General features: G+C 35.5%; 1 long non-coding RNA gene across 5 annotated transcripts in view; it reads right to left on the bottom strand.

Moving 5' to 3' along the window:
• Positions 1-473: 473 nt before the first annotated feature.
• Positions 474-22,607, bottom strand: part of LOC102153629 — a 79,614-nt gene continuing 57,480 nt past the window's right edge. For 4 of the 5 annotated variants that reach the window (XR_005357325.1, XR_005357327.1, XR_005357326.1 and 1 more), the window contains 3 exons: positions 18,539-18,680; positions 13,055-13,138; positions 474-609 (listed from right to left, as the gene is read on the bottom strand). This is a non-coding gene — a long non-coding RNA (uncharacterized LOC102153629). The remainder of the gene's footprint in view (positions 610-13,054; positions 13,139-18,538; positions 18,681-22,607) is intronic. The other variant, XR_005357329.1, reaches the window with a different exon arrangement.

Here is a 22,607-nt window from a genome sequence, read left to right as displayed (position 1 = left end):
AGAACTTAAATGTTCTCACCACCACCACCCACCCCATTGCATCTCCCAAATAGCAGACTGTTTAAGAATTCAAAATGAAAATTTCATCACGGGATAAAAAAATATCAAAGCAACTAATGAATTGGTTGAAGACAAAAATTTAAATATATGATTTAGTTAGCTTCCCATCCCTTCACATGCACATATTCCTCAAGCTGTTATTTGAAGAAATGTTTATTGACTCTTCCAGTAGAATGACAAAGACACAGCAAGGTCAGACACTTTCAATAGGAAAGATGGTTCTGGGGAATAGAAGTCAATTATATAAACTATCAATTGATTATGAATCCAAAGTAAATGTCAGGCCTGTTACATACCTCTGAGAAAAGGATGCTGAAATATAAAATAACATGTTGGCTAGCCAAGGGTCTCATAAACTCTGATAAATGTCCAAATATATTTCTTGAATGTACAAAATAATAAGCCACAGAACAGTGGAATAATATATTTTATTTTAATTACAAGAGTCATCATTGATCTGGATGAATGTGAGGTCTACAGTTAGACTTCCTGTTTTTCAATATCACCTTCCATTCAATTCCCCTGATTTCAGTGGCCACATTGAGGAACCTGGGAAGAGAGAGTGTTTTAAAGGGGTTCACTCAAATTAAAAGCACCTTACAGCCAGTTCCTGTTTTACGAATGTTAGTTTTAGCTATTTATAATCCAGGGGACAAATCACTGTAAGAATTTTAATTTTATGTTCTGGAGATGGGATTAAATTATGCCCATCTCTACAGGATCTGAGAGCTTTTTCTTTAATGAGCTATGCACAAGCTTCTTAACCAGACTAATGTGGATTCAAATCCGGGCCGTGTTATTGTCAGAGAGTTATCATATTTCAAAAAACAAAAAGTTGTCATATTTCTTTTTACGGCTTGGTTTACTACTCTATAAAATTAAAATTATAACTACTTCATGTAGGCAAATGAAACAATTTTGAGAAAAATATATCGCAGGTCATGATAGAATATCTAATTACCACTGGATAATCATAGTATATACATTTCTTACATGGTGATCACGTGAAAATATTTACTACAGTGGCTTGCAAGTACTTTCTCCATCCTTTGTGAGTAAGAGGCAGAGGAAATGGCATCACTTTCTGTGTGTTACTCAATTGATCCCACTTGTCCCATGACTTTAAACCCCATCTCTGTTGAGGGCTCCTCTCTCTGTGTCCCTTTTCCTGCTCTAACCTTTCCGCTCCAAAAGTAACTACTCATTTAACATCTAATTGAGTTGTTGGACAGTATCTCAGGCATAACCTGGACAATAAGGACTATTGATTAACCTGCATACCCTACATTTGCCATTCCTCAGGAAATCTATCCATCTCTGCAATTGACACTATTTCTAGCCAGTTGTGCAGCCTAAAAGCAAAGGAGGCTGCATGATCTCCTTGAACTCACTCATTTCTGATGGTAAGGTCAGTCAAGTTTACCTCTAACATTGTATCCCTGAACAACTGTTTCTTCCCATTTTCTTTGCTAAGGCTACTGTTATCTGTTATCTACACTAACATTATAGGTTTCTGATAGGTTTCCCTGCCTTAACTATCTAGTCCCTTTAGGGTACATCATTCATATAAGGATAGCATTAGAGACTGTCTCTTTGACCAAACTTTATATAGTCTCCCCTAAGCTCCATTTTGGACTGGGTCTTATCCTTGGTCCCCTGCTAAGGCCAATTTTAGCAAAGGATCCTACTAAGTCAGCTTGACAAGACTCCCCATCTTGATATCTGATCACTCTTGATACCTGATAGGTTCTTTGTTCTCCACCTTGATACCTGAGACCATGGTTTGTCTTTGGCAAGAACCCAATTAGGACACTTTAGCAAGAATCTCCCTATTTTTGATGTCTCCTCTTAGTACCTTTCTACCCACTGACCCTATCCCTGGGCTTGTTGGCTATAAACCCCCAGCTATCTTTTCTTACTCCAGAAGTCTCTTTGTCTAGTTGCAGTAGTTGTTGAATAAAATCTGTCTTTACCACTTTAACTAGTATCCAATTTTTTCTTTGACAGTTGCCACCTTCCTTTACAACTTTCTAAAACATGAGTCACCTTTTAGTTAAACCTTTTATTATTTCCCAATGAACTAGAATGAAATCTGGATTCTTCACCATAAGTCTTCAACGTACAACATTATCTGAACCTCTCTGATTCTTCCTCTACCTTGTTCCTTCTCATCCTCAGCTTTTCATATGTCAGTCTCTTTCTCATCAGTTAGGACTTTCTTGAAACATCAATTTTCTCAGAAAACCCTTCAATGAATTCCCTACCTAAAGTAGAGCTCCCTCACTCTCATCACTGTGTTTTGATTCTATTTGTTTTCTTTGTTGCTGTTCTGGATTTTAAATATTCTTATTAATGTATGGGATCATCATCTGAGTCCTTCCTGTGTAATAGTGCCAGGATTCAGGTGGCAACTGAATATTTTTCACTAACTATCTGCCTGCCTGCTTATTTGTTCTGTAGAGCCAAGAGGTGAGAATCATAAAGGCGAAATAGTATAAAGAAATGAAGGGAGAAAGCACATTTACAGCCTAGAAGAAATATCATGTTTTAGTCTTCAATAATGAAAATGATTTTTCAAAGGCTCCTATCAGGAAATGCCCCATTAGAAGTGAAGAAATAATACACAGAGTAGGATACACACATTTTTAATTCAAGGACAGATCTTAGTTCAAAAGGTTGACTAACCTCTTAAAATCCTTAATGTTCCAGATGAAAAGTCACTTTGGGGGGCAATTAGAGGATATACTCATTAAACCAATTGTACAAAGGCCATACAGCGTGGGTATAAGAGGTTAGGCAGTACCATTAAGAAGTAACCTGGAAAACCAGTCATTTGAACGACTTTGCCTTTGAGGTTCCCTCACAGCAAGCATACACTAGGCAACTGCATTTGGTTTCAAGTTCAAAGTTACAGAGTACAAAGGATAAAGAAACTCTGCCCTCCCTTCTTATTTGACTAGTTTTAATTTGAACTTCAATACAATGGTTGAGTAGCAAAGAAGTGTGTCTGGAGGACTTCACAAAACACTCGGGTTATTCCAGTTGCATAAGGAATTTGTAGCAGATAACTAGCTTAAGGATGGGAGTAAGATCTCCTCCTCCTCTCCCATCAATAATAGCAAAAAATGAACAAAAACACCCGTATTTCGTGGCTAAAGCTGAGGCCTTAAATCATAAAATTGATGTCTCCTTTTATATAATTGTCTATTGTACATCTAGAGAAGAAAAACCAGGTCTAAGAAACTTTTGAGAGACATAGCATTACAGAGATCTACAATGGAGACAAAAAATGCTTTATCTTTTTATCTTGTGAACAAGATCTATAGCAAAGTAGAGATCCAAAACCTTATACAAAGCAATCATGGAGATATATCAGACAAAGTCAGAAGAAAAATGTTCATTTCCCCATGCCTTTCTAACCTCTGCCACCAGTTTCAGAATTAAATTGCTCCTTTTTTTTTGAGTTAGTAATTTGTCTCTTTGATTTCTCAGTTATTGAAAAAAAACAACAAAATATCATGTCTGCTAAAACTCAGCAGAACTTCCTTTTCTGAAGGAAAGGAGACCCCTCCATGGGACAGGTCCTGGAGACAAAGCTGAGAAATAACACATTTAGTAGAAATAACACATTTAGCCCCATTCTCTGGGGCTAGATGACCCAATCAATAGCACTGATAGTTTCTCCACATAGAAGCTTGATTTTTCCCACCTGGCACCTAGAGCCTTAATAAATCTGTGGTGCAAAGTCTGTTTCAAATAAGGCTTCCATTGACAGAAGGTAAGAGTAAGAAGGATGGAGATAAATCATGATTCTTGTCTTTCAAAATTATTTCTTGTTGTACCAAATGTAAGATTTTCATTCATGTACCCTTAACAAGTGTGTTCATTGAACACATGTAGCTTTTAAGAAAAGGACGCTTTTGTTTCAGTGGAGTGAGATAACAATGTGAGTTATATCTCTGGCTCTGCTTTTAAATCCTGAGGATATGCCCTTGGACATTCCTCTTGTGCGGTCAATCAGCCGATGCATTGAATAGTTCTGAGGGACACAGGTGCTGCTGTAGTCACGTAAATAGAACTCCTGAGATGAAGCAGTCCTCGTTCTAAAAGCTGTATTTGCATGGACCTGGCCATACGCCTCCACGCCTCTAAGAGTCACTATAGAGTAAGGATTTAGAACTCTAATAACTCTAAGCTTCCATGCAGTTCTAAAATCATGTTTCTTTGGCACTTCACGATGTTAGTAAGATCTCTCAGCAAAAGGGTTAACCCAGATTTTAAGGATTCATTTCTTTAATTCTGGAAAAGGCTCAGGCACCATTCCTTTGAAAATTACCTCCTAAAAAAAAAAAAAAAAAAAAAAATTACCTCCTAACCATGCTATTTCCTTTCTTCTAAAACTATAATGACTGTAAGGTTGCGACTTTTAGCTAATCTCCCATGTCTCTTGTTTTCTTTATTATTCCCCATCTCTGTACTATATTCTATGTACTCTCTTTAGATTTAAAAACTGGTTTACCAATTTTCTTTTTATTTGGTTTTACATTCTGGTTTAATATTTAAGTAATTTGTTTAAAAAAATTTTTTTTTTTGCTAGGATTTGAGCTTATGTATTTATTATTTTTTAAATATTACCCTGGTCACTAGTAAAATTTTGGTAGCCATTTTTATTTTTATAACATAGGTGCCCATATATTATACGTTTTTCAATCCAAATTAAAACAAATCACTCCTTAGAAAAAATATTTCCTGTACATTTCAAAAAGGATTGGAATTGAGAAATAACTCCTATAATTCTTTTTTTTTTTGAGAAATAACTCCTAAAATTCTTAAGAAAAAAAATGACAAGCCAATAAAAAAAAAATGGTAATAACAGTAGCCATTGCAGAGAAGAGGAAACATCATCGATAACAGAATATATTAAAATAATTTCAATAAGAATCAGGGAAATGAAAGTTAAAATGAGACACAATCTTAAATCTAATAGAATGATACAAATTTAAAATGTCTGATGATACTAGATCTTTTCAAAGATGTGATATAAATCCCACATGTAACTGAAGTCCTATGGTATTTATCTTTCTTTGAGTTTGATATCTATCTATCTACCTACCTATCTACCTATCATCTATCTCTTGTATATATATATATATATATATATATATATATATATATATATATATATTACATCCTCTATAACCATTCATATGTCAATGGGCATTTGGGCTCCCTCCATAGTTTGACTATTGTGGATGATGCTGCTATAAACATCATGGTACATGTATCTTTTTTAATTAGTCTTGTATCCTTTGGGTAAATGTCTAATAGTGCAATTGCTGGGTCATAGGGTAGCTCTATTTTTTAGCTTTTTGAAGAATCTCCATATGTTTTCCACAGTGGCTGCACCAGTTTGCATTCCCACAAACAGTGCACAAATGTTCTTTTTTCTCCACATCCTCAAGAACAACTGGTGGCTACCAAAGAGGAAATGGGTGGAGGCCAAAATTAGATAGGTGTTGGGGATTAAGGAGTACACATGTTGTGATGAGCACTGGGTATCATATTGAAGCGTTGAAACACTATATTGTACACCCGAAACTAACATAACACCATATGTGAGGTAACTGCAACTCAAATAAAAACTTAAAAATAAAATGATATGAATAAAATAAAATATTTTAAAAGATGTGATATAATGGGAACCATGATATCAATATCGGTAGGAGTGAAATTAAAAATAATTCGTCAGCTTAATTGGAATCTTCTTAAAGTTCTACATTCCAGATCATATAACCCATCAATCCACTTTATAAGAGGTACATACTTTACAGAAACTCTTTCCCATGTGTACCAGAAGACAAACACAAGAATAATTACGGTGGGATGTTTGAAATAACAAAACAAATAAAAAACTAACATCCAGTAAAATAATGGATAAATGTACTCTAGTATATTCAAAAAATTGAAAATTACTCAGTATTTTAAATGAATAAACAATAACTACACACACCAACAGATATAACTATTAGAAAAATTATGAGTTTAAAAAAAGCAAGTTACAGGAAAACAAGCAAAATTTAAAAATATATTGTTTGTGGATACATACATATCCAGCAAAAATGTAAAGAAAAGCAAGAGAATTATTTTTTAAATATGCTTACATCAGTATTAAAATGGACAGACAGGGAATTTTACAAGTTTATATAATTTCACAATTGTCCCTTTGTTGATGTTATTGCTATGCTTCATTTATCTTGCACATTTTACATGTAATAACTAATTTAAAATTAAAAATTTATTTTCCAAGTACAATTTTAGAAAAGCACACACTAAACTGCTAACTCTGTTTAGCTCTGGACATGGAGGGTGGTGTGAAGTTGCTAGATTATAAAAGACTTTCATTTCCTGTCACATTATAAATCATCCTAATGTTTGCTCTTACAACATTGTTTATTTGATAGCTGATTGGACTTTCCAACAAATAAACCTTTTGTTTATCCTACAATTATACAACTATTTCCTATCCCCCCACCCCTTACTGGGAGCTTTTTCAAACTCAATCTCAAATGAATCTGCTTTTATTTCCATAATTTTAGAATTAATTTTACATAAAAATTTTACATGGAATTTTAGTCAAGTACGATCGACTGCCTTTGGGTATATAGCATCACTTAGGTCTACTTTTCTTATAGACATATATTTACTGCATGCTTCTTCCTTTCTTCCTGTATTTCTACTTATTTGTTCAAAAAATAAATAAATTACCTATTTCCCTCTTCAAATTATATGTTTCCTTTGTTCAATATCAAATTTTCATTTTTTTAAAAGACTTGTTTATTTATTTGAGTGAGAGAAAAAGAATGCAGGGTCGGGGAGCAGAGGGAGAGGGAGGGAGAGAATCTTAAGCAGACTCCTTGCTGAGCATATAGCACCATGTGGGCCTCCATCTCACGACCCTGAGATCATAACCTGAGACAAAATCAAGAGTTGAATGCTCAACTGACTGAGCCACTCAGGCACTCCTCAATATGTATGGTGTTCTTAGACATATGGTAGCCTAAACTGACACCCATTTTTTAGACTACAGAAGATGCGATACCTGGAAGGCCAGGAGTTCCACAAAGATGATTTGAGAGACTGTTGTCAAGTACAATACTTGTTAGAAACAAAAGGAATGGGAGAACCATCTGTCTGAACCCCAGTCATGTGTATTTAGATTTACCTAAGATTTATTAATTTCCAGACTTTCCCTCAAACCAGGTCGACATTCATATTTCAAATCTTCCCTCTTCTGATTTGTTAATGAGATTGTTCCCAGGTCTCCAGAGGACAATCAGACACATTGCTATTTTAGTTGTTTCACAATGAAAAAAATACTAGCATTTTTCTGAAAAACAGTTACCAGAAAGCTGCCATACAAATGATGCTGCGTACCTCTCTAAAATTATTCAATTACAATGTTGTTTCCAGTATCTAATATTTTAGGTTAAAAAGTCTATTTTTTCCCTTCAGCTACATTTTTTTCTTGGATTGCTTTTTCAAGGCATCCAATATAAGCCAAGTTCTCTTTAATTACTGAGCTTAGTTATGAAAGGAGAGTGATCACAGCAAAGGAGGTTGTAGTTGGCTCACACTGTTCTTTTGTTATCTTCTCTGTTTCCTGCTGTGATACAAATGATTCCCTTTTGCTTGCTGACAGTGGCATTTGCTTTGGGCTAAAAAAACCACTCAGAACACCAGCTAGAAAAATATTTGTTATTTCAACAAATTGCCACATCTCCAAAATTCAACATTTGTCATTATCCACAGTTGTAATAATATGAACAAGTGTGGCCTATCTCTCTGCTGTGGAATATCCTTACTGCTCAACTTCTGGAATGAAGTCAAAGACATGTTATCAAGAACACCATGGTTTCTGAAGTTTGAAGTGGCAAATCAACTTCTCCCTGAAACTTAAAACACGTAATACAGTAATAATTATTCCCACCTTGTTGAAATTATTCAGCAATTGCTGGGTTACTCCTATTTTACTCTCTGAAAATTTATCGCCTGGATTACTGTTCCTGTCTCTGACACTATATCTGTTATAATTCTGTCTGTTTTCAATATCTAGATTGATGGTCATTTTAATACTATTGTCTCTCAATTTCTTTCTGTATCATTCACTCTACCTCAACTTAAGTAGCACTACGGTTCTGATCTAAACTGTGTCATTACAAATAACTGAACCTTTCCATAATTTCAATTTTAGATATTCCATTCTCCACACCATCTCCTTCCCTCCAGGCTGTCTCTGAAACCTAACTCTCACAATGCTCTCTGATCCAGGATCATCTGACTTTACTACCATTCAAAACCCTCCAATGCTACCTTATTTTCCTCTTCGTACTACGAAAATCTCAAAGTTAATCATTATAATCCTTCCCAAGCACACACCTTTAACTCTCACTGCTCTTGCTTTGTTGTAATGTCTTAGCAAGACCCCAAGTCTGATTAAAACGGAACTCTTGTTTTAACTTGCATCTTTGCTTGACTGTTAGTTAAGTAAAGGAAAAACAAAACCCAGAGACCCCTAAAATAAAAGACTTAAACAAGATAGAAGTTTATTGTCTTTCTCAACTAAAGAGGAAGAGCAGATCTTGGATGATTAGGCATTTGCCCTGAGACACAAAGAGGTCCAGTTTGGCAGAGAACCATGGATCTGATTTTGCCCACCTAAGGCTATCTCTCCAAGAATTTTCCCTTTCTCCTCCTACATTATCACTTCCCTGCTTTCTGTTGGACCCTCAACATCACCATAAATATATTTAGTACAAATATATATTAAAATATGTAATATATAAAATATATTTATACATGTCATCTTTAAAATGGAAAACTCCTCTTGATTCCATATTATGGAATGGAATCAAGTGACACTAGCTGCACTATTCCTGTTCCTAATTCCTGTTCCTAACACAATCACTCTAGCTAAGAACACTACATTGGGTATGCACAATATCACAATCTCATTTTCCTCTATTTTGCTAGCTCTTCTTTTTCATTCCCTTTTCCATATCCTCTTTATCTCCTTCCTATTAAAGTTTGCAAATGTCAGGGAACAAGAATACCCTGTCCCCTTCAAAGTCTTTCTAGACAGATTAAGAATCAAATTGACATGAGATGCATTAACAGGGCAAAAAATCTGGTGTACATTCAGGGAATCCACACAGACATGGACATTCCAGAGGCAGTCAGGCAGGATGATGTAGATATGCCATCCTGAACTAGGGAAAGGAGGATGGGCTTTGGGACTGCAGAGGGAAGGGATGCAATTCACAGCACTGAGAGGAAGAGCAGATCTTGGGAGATTAGACATTTGCCCTGAGACACAAAGAGGTCACTCAGATAAAATTTATCTCTGAGAGTAACCCTTATTTTGGGAAAGATCCTCAATTTAGATCCTTCTATGTAGTTAATGAAGGGACAAAAGTCTTTCTTGAGTCTGTGGGAGCTTAATCGCTTTTAGCACAAAATAATCTTCGTGACAAAGTGGTCGTAGGGTGGACTGCTCTCAACCCTTACAGAACTATCCTGGGACCTCTTAGGGTTTTTTGATCCACATTCACTCTTGTAGTAATTTCATTCATTTCATGGCTTTTAATACTATCTATATGCTAAAGAATCCAGACAGTGTATCCTACAGTACACTCAAAAATTCCCCTTTAGATGTCTAATAAGTAACTGACGGGGATCCCTGGGTGGCTCAGTGGTTTGGCTCCTACTTTCTGCCCAGGGCGTGATCCTGGAGACCCGGGATTGAGTCCCTGCATGGAGCCTGCTTCTCCCTCTGCCTGTCTCTCTCTCTCTCTCTCTCTCTCTCTGTGTATGTGTCTCATGAATAAATAAATAAATAAAATATTTAAAAATACCTGAAATATAGTGTGTTCAAAACTAACCTCTATACCTGCACCCCTAGGTATTGTTCCCCTATCTCAACTCATGGAAACTCCATTGTCCTACATGTTGGGATGGAAAATAATAATTTTTGAATACATCATTCCTCACATTTATCCTTTCAGCAAAGAGTACTGACTTTAATTTCACAAGATATGCAGATTCTAAATATTTTTCACTATGTTTTTCACCATCATCATCACTCTGGCTTAAGCTACCACCATTATGCATTTCATTACTACAAATGCTTCTTAGTTATTCTCCTTGCTTCTACCTTTGCCTTCACAATTGTTCTTCACAAGATGGGCATAGAGATCCTGTTACAACTAAAGGCAAATATGATGCTCTTGTACACAAAGTCTTCAAATGGCTTTGCATCTCAAACCAAAGTCTGAAGTCCATGTAATGGCCTTCCTTCACCCCACCATTCTGGTTCCATCTCTTACCATGCAGGGGTTCAGAGCATGGTCTCAGGGGCCCCACTTCTTAGGTTCAAATGGTGGCCCCATCACTTACCAGATATCATTTAATCTCTGTATACCTCACTGTCTTCTTTTGGGGTAATAATATCTACATTATTTTTTAGCATGGTGTTTTTTTTTTTTTAATATAAGTAAATAAGTTAAATACAAAGCTCCTAGAACATTCCTGACACATTGCCAGTATTCAATAAATATATTGCTTTCTATGGCTTTCCTTCTTTGCTCAGTTTCTACTATGCAGGACCTCTTCTTGCTCCTTAAATATGATGAGTATATTCTCACCTTAAAGCCCTTACACTGTCTTTTCCTTTGGCTTGGGTTTCACAGCCCCCATATATTCTCATGACTTCTATCCTCATCTGTTTTTGGTCTTTGCCCAAATTTCATATTCTTAGTGAGGCTTCCATGTCCACCATATTTAAAGTTAAATTTCCAACCCTATAATAGCCCTTCCATTTCCTTCAGCCTCATCTCTTAGATGAACTTGTTACTATCATGCATATATTCACTATTTCTTCCTTAAACCTAGCGAAAGGTGAAAATACTCAATATGTTGGATAGGTGAATGAACAAAAATATAATGTATTGCATGTTCATTTTTTCTCAGGCAGTGTGTTCAACATGCATGTATTTATCACATTTTGTTTTTATAATAATCCCATTAAGCAGATATTATAACCTCTGTTTTCCAAATGTAAAATCCAGGGGTACCTGGGTAGGTCAGTCAGTTGAGCGTTCAATTCTTGATTTGGACTTGGGTCATGATCTCAGGGTGATGAGATCAAGCCCTGTGTAGGGCTCCATGCTCAGTGTAGGGCTCTGCGCTCACTTGGGAGTCTGCATTGAGATTCTCTCTTTTCCTCTCCCTCCACCCCTCCCTCCTTTCTAAAATAAAATAATCTTTAAAAAAAGTAAAACTCAAACCTTAGGGAAGTTATATAATTTGTACAAAATTATGAAGCTAGAAATTGATAGGAATTGGACTCAGACTGACAACTTTATTACTCTAAATAACATATCAAGTTAATTTTATGATTTTATGCTGCAAAGAAATTAAGATGACATATACTTTACATCTAGACATTAATATTTATCCTGGATAATATTTGAAATTAAAAGTTGTGTTTTAGTGTTGTGTCATCTTTAAAAAATGTTTAAAGACATTTTGTATTTATCTGAAAACTTTTAAATCATGTCTCCAAAGGAATTGACTAGTTTTAATTAATTACTCTAATGAAGAGGCACATACCATCACTCAAAATTTATTACTGTGGTATGTAGTAAATGATATGGGAAACAAAGGCAGAAGAAAAAGCTATTAAATTTCCTTACTCCCTATAGCCCATTGCGAAGTCCTTGAAACAGGCAGAGTGACATTCCTCTAGGGACTTAACTGCCTCAATGTTAATACTTTCCCATGGGCAAAAGGCAATCTTAGCCTGACCCCCAGGATCCTGTAAGTCTACTTTAACATATAAAAATTCCTTTAGAAATTTTATCCTTAAACCCCCCAAGATATGTGTTGGCAATCATACCCCAAGCATATGGCCCACTGATATACATCTGAAGGGTTTCATGACTAAGGTTTTATTAGATGGTAATAAATGACCTTTTACAAACAATAGCTACCCCCCTCAAAATCCTGGAAACCTGGCTTCCAAAATTCCTTAGGGACTTACACTCTCCTTAACCCTCTCCCAATTAAAAAATATATAATGGGCCACTCCTCATGATCCCAGTGCAGCTCTTTCTGCCCATGGGTCCTGTCCCCATGCTTTAATAAAATCACCTTTTTGCACCAAAGACATCTCAAGAATTCTTCCTTAGCCATTGAACCCTAACATCTTCCCTATTTCAGTAAATATTTTTAGTATTAACATAAATACATTTAATATGTTCAGAACTATATAAATCTTTTTGAAATTCTGCGAGCTTGTAAAATTATATCCTATGCTCCTTGCAATTCACCTACTTGAAAAATGGTTAGGACCTGCTCTTGTCAATAAAGCCATGCAGGAATACAATAGTTCTATGTCTAATTTCTAGCCCTTAAGGTTACCAAATTACTAAAAAAGAATGCTTAATTTCTGGGTCAAAACAGGAACTCTTCTTTAAAACTAAGAAATATAAGTAATATATTACTTGTTTGATGACCCTCCAAAGAATATTTCCCCAGAATTTAAAAGTAAAGACAATAAACATTTGATTGGTGATATCACACCAAGTGTTCCTAGAATGAGGAGATTAGTTAAAAAATCAGGTGAATTAGTCTGAAACTATTCTAAGATTTAAAAAGGGTAAATATTTCTAGGTAGTTGACCTTTACTATTACTGAACTAAATAGATTGGTTCTCAGAAATATAGCAGAAATTGAGAAGAATTGTAATTTTCTCATTAAGGAGATAATTACCCAAATAGGAATGCAATTACACAATGATGAACAGTTGGAAAAGATAGATTCAATTTTACTAGTGAGAATTGAAAATCTGTCAGAGAAAGTTCCAGAGGGAACAAAGGAAGCACTCACCCTGGTCACAGATCTCTACTATTGTTAATGATAGCTATGAACATTTTACCTTTAAAAAGATACCTGCTGAGCTGCACAATGGAAAGACATCTGGGAGGAATTGATGCTTTCACATATTCAGGACATTTGAGTACTAGATGATTGGAGAGATAAAGTGAGAAGTAAGAAAAATGGTCAGCTGCTTTATCCTAAAATATTTCATATTATCTCGTAGCAAGACATTTTTGCTCTTTACTGACTAATCCATTTTTTCTCACCATCATTCTGAAGATTTCTGTTATTCCATCAATTATTTTAGGTTTTTGTTTTCTTATTTTGGTTCATTTTATATTAAATAAAAATTAGTAAATTCAATTTATAAGATTGGCTCATTATTTTGGAGAAATCTTACCTGAAAATAATAACATTTGATCTATTTGCATATTGAATAGCAGCTATATTACTGAATTTTACTGGTAGCATGTATTACCCAAAATATGAACAAATCTTGAATAGGAGTCTTTGCTTTAGTATTACAATGAAGTATACCAGAGTGTGTCACCTCCAAATATACCTCTTTGGTATATAGATTATTTTAAGCCAAACACCATTGATAACCAGAAGACTAGGGAAATCCCTAAAAATATGACACAAACTTTCCTTTTGTAGAGAGAATTTACATTTATAAAGGAAATTTCTACTTATAAAGGTATGTCCTTCTCCCATTCTAAGAGGAAAGCTGTGGATAATTCTTATTAATGCCAAGGCACTGACTTAAAACTTCGACATAACATAAAATAGCAAAACCTAACATGATATAACTTAACATAAGGTAACGTAACATAAAGTAACATGACTTAACAAACTTTACTAAGTAATTCTTGTTTACCATATTTTTCACCATCACATTCCAATAACTTGCCTCCTCTGCCCAGAATCCTCAAATCTCTTTCCCTTTGTTTATCCTAAGTTGGTATATTAGCTTTAATTATCTGACCACCTCCTTGAGCCATATTTTAATTTGTGAATTGCAATTTTATGTGATTAACACCATTCTTTTTTTTCTCTCTTGTTAATCTGTCTCTTAGTTTGATTCAAAGGCCCTAACTAATGAACCTGAGATGAGTAGAAAGAAAAATAGTGTTTTTTATTCACTGCTACCTCTCTGACCTCATTGTACCTGTCTCCCCTCAAATCATCAGGTTGAGGCTCAAATACCATCCAAAGACCTCTTTCTGGTCCACTTCCTCTAAGACCATAGTCCCATTCTCTTCAAATCTATCACTCTCTACCCATTGCACTAATCCATTTTCGTCCATATCACTTATCACTATATGTTATTATATGATACACGTATGTGTTTATGGTAGGCTTCTCCTTCTAAAATGCGAGTTGCAAAAGTACAGGCTTAGGTTCATATATTAGCTCCAACTACTAGGACACTGCCTAGAATGTAGCAGGTGGTTAATATGTAACCATTGAATAGATGAATGGATCCCTCCTTCCCAATTAAATCTCACACACTAAAAACAAATCTGTACCCTTCAGATTTATAATTTGTAAAAAAAATACAAAAAACAAAAAAATATGTGTAATTTACTAGAGTTAAAGGCAAGAAAATATGAAAAATTTAAAGGTACTGGTATGGCCATGCTTTGAGGGCAAGTGTTTTGTGCTTTTTTTGAATTCTCCAAATTAGTATTTTTTAATACCTGGTAAGATCTTAGTCTAGTGAAAGAAAAGGAAGAGAAAAGTAGTGAAACCAGAGAGAAGTAAATTTATATTTTGGGATGCCTATTCTAAAGCAGCATCAAACATGTGTGTTTTAGGCATATTACTCTTTCAATCTGCAGAGTGGCTGTGAAATGATTGAAAATATGTATTGGTCTCTGCTTCCAGTTCTTGGCACAGAGCTTCTGAAATCTTTAATCTTAAGTGACAACAACATAGGAACATCTCTTGTTCAAATATTTGTCTTTGACTTAATTCTTAACTTTGACCTCTTTCTTAACACAGGGCTCCTAAAACCCTTGTAACTCCTAAGTGATAAGAGCCTAGGAACATTGTTTTATTGAGGTGACTTTGAGCACTCCAAGATGGCTCCTGGATGGGGGTGGGTCGCCAGAAACACCAAGCCATGACTAGAAGTTTAGAATTTTTAGCCCCATCTCACATCCTCCAGAGAGGGAATGGGGGCTGGACATGGAGTTAATGATTGATCAATCATATATGAGGAAGCCGCCATAAAATCCCAATAGTAGAGGATTCAGAGAACTAGGTGGACAGACACATCAATAAAGGGATGATGACACACCGCAACTCCATGAGTACAGAAGCTTCTATGCTCAGAACCCTCCTAGATCTTGCCTATATGTGTCTTCATCTGTTTGTTCATATTATTTATCATATCCTTCAATGACCTAGTGTTTCTGTGAGTTCTGTGAGCTGTTCTAGCAAATTAGTCAAACCTGAGGAGGGGATTGTGAGAATCTCTGGTTTATAGACTATAGCAGGTAGAAGTTGTGGGTAACCTTGAGACTTAGTACCTGCAATTGGCATCTGAAGTATAGTGAGCAACTGTCTTATGGGACTGAGCTCTTAACCTATGGGATTTGATGCTCTCTCTCATAGATAGCATCAGACCTGTGTTAAATTATAAGACACCGCGCTAATGTTGTGGAGAACCTCTTGGTGTGGGAGAGAACCTGCACACATTTGGTGACCAGAAATGAAATGTTTTGTGTGAAAAGTAAAGGAGACACACAGGGGAAAAAAATATGGTAGGAAAACAATATTTTCTTTCCCTACCCAGAAAAGGAAAAACAGTTGTTTTCCTTTGCAATGGTTTATAGGAACAATTTTTAAAATGAGATCCCTGAAGCTTAACTCGGCTAATAATATATTTTAAACAGTGATGGAGACAGAATTAAAATTCAGCATTAAAATTCAGTTGACTCTAAAGACTGAATTATTTTCACTAATATTATACATTTAAGAGAGCTAGAAAAGTGAAGACTTTGGACATAGGTTTTCACATACTCACAGTGGTATTCTAAGAAACTTGAAGGCCTATGAATTTCCCATGGTGACTCTCACATGTCCAATTCCCCCACACCAGTTTTTCTCCATCCCTTCTTACACGCATGACTTTACCTCCTACATCTTCTTCCCACACTACTCAATAAAATCCAAATTGCCATAACTCTAGCTGCTAATCCACAAAAACATTTATTTTTTTATCCAGGAACTACCTTCTACTAAACAATTTCTGAAATCATCTGAAATTTGTCTGACCACTCCCCACCTCCATGATAACTTTGTACCCCACTTCTCCAAGGTAGAATGTTCTTTTAGTGTGTGTGTGGGGAGGGGGAGGGGCTCATGTCTGGCATTTTACAATGTAGCCTATGCTAACAAGGCTCTAGTTGATTTTTTTTCCAGGATGTATCTTCCCATGAGAGTTAATTGATAAGGTAGTGCTTCCAACTGAGTACAATATTGCAACTCAAGTTTGTTCTAAAAGCATTATAAGCATAATTCTAGGTTTTGACTTCCTTGGTACTCCTCAGGGTGGCCCTAGCTGGCAGGGGTCTAAGGGCACTCCATGCTGTCCCCACAGGTAGGGAGAATGATAAGCAACATTGAGTCCACTGTGATGTGCTAGAGATCTGTCTACTTTAGGAGCTAGCCTTGTTTTGTGCCTCTGCCCACCAGTGGACAAGGTCTCTAAGGAACTGCTGGACATTCCCTTGTTCTAGGTACTAGAGGGGAAGCTCTGCAGGATAAAGAACACCCAACTAGAGTCTGGGACTGAGAGGCTATGATGTGACTCTGGCAGACAGAACTCGAGCTAGCTCACCTACATGACTGAATTCACATTTATTAGCTGTTTCTGTCTCCTTGTCTCTAAGGCTCTTTTAGTGACAGCCATGCTATGGCCTAGTGACTACTCTAACAACTTAGTCCTATTCTGGATGTCAAGCTTCTCCCTTCCATCGAAATGCCAAATCTGTTTCCAATCTACTTTTGCAAGAGCTATAGAAATGCTAACATTACATCTGTCAATGAAAGCAAAGGAATTATTAGATTATTCAAGCAAAAATTCTGTAGTATAAACTTCTAAATGATTTTGAAGACCTGTTTTAAAATTGTCATCAACTTTGTAATCCATTTTTTTTTGTTTTCTGTTTTTGCTGTGGTTGTTATTGTTAACAATATCATTGAAAATTTTCAAGAGATTGTCATTAAGAATCTTAAGCAGGTGTTGTGAATAACTACTTCAAGGATAAAAAGGTCATATTCACTGATGTAAGCACAATTTTTCTCATTAAAAATTTAGGAGTATTTTATTTAAAAACTTGCAACAAATTAAATATTTAATGTATTTATTACAACTGGATTTGTTTTATTAGAAAATGAAATGAATCTTTTCTGCAAGCCTCTTGTAATTAAATGTTCCTAAATCCAGTCCACCCCATTGCGCCAAGTAAACTTTATTATTTTCAAAGTATGGAGCTCTAAACAAACCTTTGAGAAGCCCTGACCTGGAGAATCTGTGGAAGGTCCTTGTCTACGGGGCTCTGAATATGTTTTTTGTGATGGTCTCAGCCCATCAATGGGCAATGTTGTATTTGGACCAGCCCTTGTGCATCTTATGATTGAAAGATGTTTCTCAGCAACAACCATCAAAAAACTTTGGAAATATAAAGTTTTTTTTTTGTTTGTTTGTTTTTTGTTTTTTCCCCTTATAAGACTTGGGAATTAAAAAAAAAAAAAAAAAAAAAAAAAAAGACTTGGGAATTACATAGCACACCTTGGGCCATACAGTGAGGTCCCAGGTAGGGAGAGAGAGCATGGGTCCAGGGTTCTGCTTTTATTTGGGTCAAGTGTGGAAGCCTAGCGTTTTGTGTGCTCACTCTTCATTGGTTGATTTAAAACATAAGAGCCAGAATTTAAAACATGGGGAGAGAAAATGCAAGTGGCTCAAATGGTCAGTTATTGAGATCAAGTAAGATCTCTAAAACAGAGGGCCTCTGTGGGCAAGGATAGCCTGGCTCTTTTGTCTACTCCTGTGGCTGTTAACGTTGGATGTATCTTTAAAATGGTTGCCTTGGCAATGAAAGCTTGAGTGAGGCACTTCCTTACAACAAAGGAAAAACAAACCTGTCAGGGCTTTACACTACAACATGTGTATCCTTTGGCTGAAGCATTAATGTAAAAAACATGGCCAACCTACATTGGGTGAACATGAGAGCCACACTGTGCATGCTGTACTCTGGCAAAGTATGTCTAAACTAATTTTAGGTAGATAGAAGTTAGGTAAGCAAATGGATGGATGGATGGATGAATAGATGATAGAGGTTGGATGGAGAGATAGACAGATAATAGATGATATATAGAAATATAGAAAGAAATCAGGACAGACATATATAGATAGGCATACACTCAATAAACATTCATATGCCATAGATTTATTTTGATAATTTTTAGGAATTCAATTATGTGAGGACATACAGCCCTCTACACTACTACCATCTCCAAAATACTAACCCACCTCTTTCACCTCTTGTGATGAAGACTCTCAGCCAGTGATTTTACTTTATTTTATAATATTGCACATTTGTAACTTATTTAGTTATCATCTGTGGCCAAATGGACTCCATGTGACCCAAGGTCCAAATATTGGCTGTGGAATGCTGAGAATGAGAGAGAAAAAGAGAAAAAAAAATAGATTAAATGGAGCTCAAATTGTCAAAGTGCCCACTTCACCTTTCACGGGGAGAAAATAGGACATCTTTATGTCAGAAGTTCTATTTCTACATTTGCAGATATTTATCTTGGTTTGTATCTATTATGAAACAGAACGTGTGGTATAAGGTGCAGGAGAATAAGGAAATGCAACCATATAAACAATGATCATCATATAAAATTATTAAATTGCTTTGTAACTCATCAAGTAAATTAATTGAGGCTGGCATATTAAATAGCTTTTATCTTCCATAAGCAATACAGTATACAGTGGATGGTGTCATGTCTTAATTAAAAGAAAACAAGGAAAAAATTTTAGGTATCTCGATTTATTGATAGATTCTTAATCAGTAGGTGTCTCCACTACAGTTCCTAATCATGTGATATAAAGTTGCCTTTTCTATCCTGTATTTGAATCATAGGTCACTCACTCTCTGTGATTTCAGAACTGCCTGTATCAAGTATTTATGTGACTGTGTGGGTATCATTGTAAACAACAAGTTTTCTAATTCATTATTTTGTTTTCATATTTTTGTAACTTGACTTAAGCTTTGCCCCCAAAAGAATAAGGTGAATATTAACTATGTGAAAATTAATGTTTAAGGTGGGAGCATAGGTAGTGGTAAAATAAGTAGATAACGCATAGATGATGTGGTCCAGTTTAATATTATTTCAGGAAACAAATCTGATTTCAAGTTCATCTTTAAGATAAGTTTAGTCATTTTAAATCTTAAAGTGCCTTATATATGATGAAGGTGCCAATGTGATAAAGCACTTAAGCCTTAAATAGCCTCAAAAAAAGATGATCACAGAGAAATTATCAGTCCCTAAGAGCAAGTAAAATCTTTGATAATATCATCACTAATTCTGTTTACAATTAATCTGAATGACAGCCTAGAGCGAATGGGAGATGGAGTACCAAGAGGCCTCATTATTTTAAAGGTTGTAAATGAGTGCCCATCCATTTAGGTAATGATGGTAATATATGAAAACAGAAATACGTTCCATAATGAAATTAACATCATTTTTACATCATTTTGCATCATTTCGAACCATTCCAATCTTTGATTTACTTCATCAAGCAAAGAAACTGAAGTAGCAGTAAAAAATTCATGCCAGGGGCGCCTGGGTGACTCAGTGGTGTAAGACTCTGCCTTCACCTCAGGGTGTGATCCTAAGGTACTGAGATCAACCCCCCACTGGGATGTCCACTCAGTGGGGAGTCTGCTTCTCCTCTCCCTCTGTCCCTCGCAAACCCCCCTGTCTTGTGTTCTCTTTCTTTCTCTCTCTTCTTTCAAATAAAGAAATGAAATCCTCAAAAAAAAGAAAATGTCTCCTTTAAAAAAAAATGGCAATTCATAGGCCATAGTTTTAAATTAAAAAAAAAGTAAGCCTAGATAAAAAGCCAATATAAACAAGTAAATATCTTAATAGAATTCAAAGTGATTTTCTACTTGATCCTGCTCCTAATACCCGCTGTGATTGAGTGACTTACTATGATTGTGAGAAGAAAGAGCAGGTGCATAAAGGATCAGTTATGTGAATTATGTTTGCAAAAAGCATTCTGATTATTGTCATACAAAATATGAGGAGCTTGGGCCACTTGGAAAACAATTCAGTAGTTATCACTACAATGTACATTGAAGATAACTAAGTTAATGTCTAAGGAGTTTGTCCATTCCTGAGAAAAACTGAGCCTAGAAATTTTAGCTCACTTTCGTTCCTTGTACCATATGAAAATTTTCTTTGAACCTACTGAACGTCATTGTAAATGTCCATAAGTATTGCTAGGATATGATGAGGAATCACAGTGAGAAATGACACAAACTTTTCAGAGAGAGCCACAGAGAAAATATACTTGCTCAGTAATAGCCCTTTAGCTTATTTTACTTCAAATGTGATGCTGACCTATTGTGGCATGCCTGACAAGGACAGGTCTCAGCAGATGATGACTTGGAAATTATCAATACTTAAAGACTTCCAGTATTTTATGGGGGCAAAATATTTTATGCACCAACATCACCAGAAGTTGTAGCAAACTACCTCCTTAGGGGTAGCATTACAGAATGGAACAGGAACTCAGCAGCTCAGACACAACATGCATTTAGTCAAACAATAATCCATTGATCTAAGAAATTTATACAGGAAGATTTAAATGAGATACAATGTTCAATTACAACAGTAACTTAAAATGTTTCGTTCTATTTGGTCTTGCATGTCAAAGGCACAGCTCACCTAACCAGTGTTGATTATGCCTTTAGGAGTAACTCAGCTACTCTTCTTTACTTTCATTCACGTTTTCCTTGTCCTCATTCTCCTTCTCTCTCTCCTTCCCTCCTATCTCCTTTTTTTACCCTCCCTTCCTTTTTTTTTTTTTTTTTTCAATTCAATACAATTTGGAAAAAAAAAAAAATGAGACCACTAGGGAGTATTCCTAGAAGCAAAAGGTTTTGAAATTTTGAGTCTATTGAGATCCAGTCTTCTTCAATGAATGCAAAATTTAAAAACAAGAAAGAAAAAAGCTGGTGAATAATTAGGTGTAGTCAGAGAAAGCCCTTCCCATTCAGTCCTCTCTGACTTTCTCACATGCATCCTTTTATTTTATCCATATTTTATCCACTACCGATTGTGGGCTCTTTGTAAAGAATTGGTTAATAACAAATCTGAAGAGAATTATTTTGATTATCATTACACTTAGGAAATTTGAGTTAAAGCATTCATCATCAAACACAATAGAAGATATAACAATCTATTCTGTTTCATCTCTTAATTCCCAAAGACAGGGAAGTCCAGAGAGGTTACATATCTTTCCCAAACACATTGTTTCATATCAAAGACTAAAATTCTGGTTTCCCATTATCACCTGCCTGCACTCTCTACCATACAACACTACTTTAAGGAATGTGTGCTAAGTTCTTTCTCATATATTATTAGTATGTTGTAAAAATATGTCATAAACTTTTAAACTCATTTAAAATATTAGACCTATTTTAGTCCTTTGGTCCTCCATGGTGACTTCAAACCAGCAGTCCAAAATACAACTCTTCCTCTTCCCCCAGGATCAACTAACTTTCTTTCTTTCTTTCTTTCTTTCTTTCTTTCTTTCTTTCTTTCTTTCTTTCTTTCTTTCTTTCTTTCTCTTTCTTTCTTTCTTTCTTTCTTTCTTTCTTTCTTTCTTTCTTCTTTTTCTTTCTTTCTTTCTTTTTCTCTTTCTTTCTTTCTTTCTTTCTTTCTTTCTTTCTTTCTTTCTCTTTCTTTCTTTCTTTCTTTCTTCTTTCTCTTTCTTTCTTTCTTTCTTTCTTTCTTTCTTTCTTTCAATTAATTACACAGCAAGCATTTTAATTTTCTAACCAAGAAATGTAAGAGTCCTTTGAGAAGAATTTTTTTTTTTCAGTTGAAGTCTGTATTTGCATGTAATGGTCTTTTTTGACAACTCAAATGGGCTGAAGTCCCTAGTTCCTTCACCTAATATTAATCTAGTGTTGCCGCGAAGCTATTTCGTAGATGTGATTAAAATCAATAATCATATGACATCAAGTAAGAGAGATTGTCATAATCTGCAGCTTCAGCAATAACTGAGAGTTTTAGTTGGCCCTTCCTGGCAGCTGATATATGGAATTCCGTGAGCTCACTCCTTGCAATAGATTGATACAGATGGATATAGATAGGGATACGGATATAGAGTTAGACATAGTTGATACGGATAGAAATAATCTCCCACTGGTTTTGCTTTTCTGGTTGAACCCTGACTGATAACCTGGGTTTGAGTTTCAGGGCATCTAGGAACACTATCTGACATTTAATGGGGAGGGAGAGGATTTCAGAGTCACCTGTGTAGATTCTTCGTTTTTAATTAGCCCCCACATCTAATTGGA

The sequence above is a fragment of the Canis lupus genome, chromosome 3 (genome assembly GCF_011100685.1).
Source record: "Canis lupus familiaris isolate Mischka breed German Shepherd chromosome 3, alternate assembly UU_Cfam_GSD_1.0, whole genome shotgun sequence".
Classification (NCBI taxonomy): domain Eukaryota; kingdom Metazoa; phylum Chordata; class Mammalia; order Carnivora; family Canidae; genus Canis; species Canis lupus.
Note: the sequence above shows the minus strand (reverse complement) of the source record. Positions and strands in the feature narration are given on the sequence as shown.